The sequence below is a fragment of the Etheostoma spectabile genome, chromosome 2 (assembly GCF_008692095.1).
Source record: "Etheostoma spectabile isolate EspeVRDwgs_2016 chromosome 2, UIUC_Espe_1.0, whole genome shotgun sequence".
NCBI lineage: Eukaryota > Metazoa > Chordata > Actinopteri > Perciformes > Percidae > Etheostoma > Etheostoma spectabile.
In genome coordinates this window covers 27,481,407-27,481,801 of record NC_045734.1, presented here as the reverse complement: position 1 = coordinate 27,481,801, position 395 = coordinate 27,481,407, and the positions used below count along the sequence as shown (strand labels likewise).

General features: G+C 53.9%; 1 long non-coding RNA gene across 1 annotated transcript in view; it reads right to left on the bottom strand.

Annotated features, from left to right (window-relative positions):
- LOC116706955 (uncharacterized) overlaps positions 1 to 395 on the bottom strand; it is a 12,493-nt gene that overhangs the window by 11,177 nt on the left and 921 nt on the right. The gene's annotated exons all lie outside the window — the stretch shown is intronic.

Sequence of the window (395 nt, the reverse complement as noted above, 5' to 3'; positions counted from 1 at the left end):
CATCATGGGGAATGTACGGTCTCTGGGGAATAAGACGGACGGACTAGCAGCGCTCAGCAGAACCCAGAGGGAGTTCCGGGAGTGCAGCTCACTGTGTTTTACCGAGACATGGCTGCACTCGCACATCCCAGACCATGGTGTGGCGGTACCCGGCTTTTTGACCATTCGGGGGGACAGGAACATTATAAAAAGCGGTAAGAAGAATGGAGGGGGGTTGCACTGTATGTGAATGAAAGGTGGTGCAACCCGGGACACGTGAATGTGAAGGAACGTTTCTGTAGCCCGGACATTGAACTGCTGGCTGTGGGGTTTCATCTGTACTGTCTACAGAGGGAGTTTACGTCCGCCATAATGATTGCTGTCTACGTTCCACCGTCTGCTGATGCGGAGGCAGC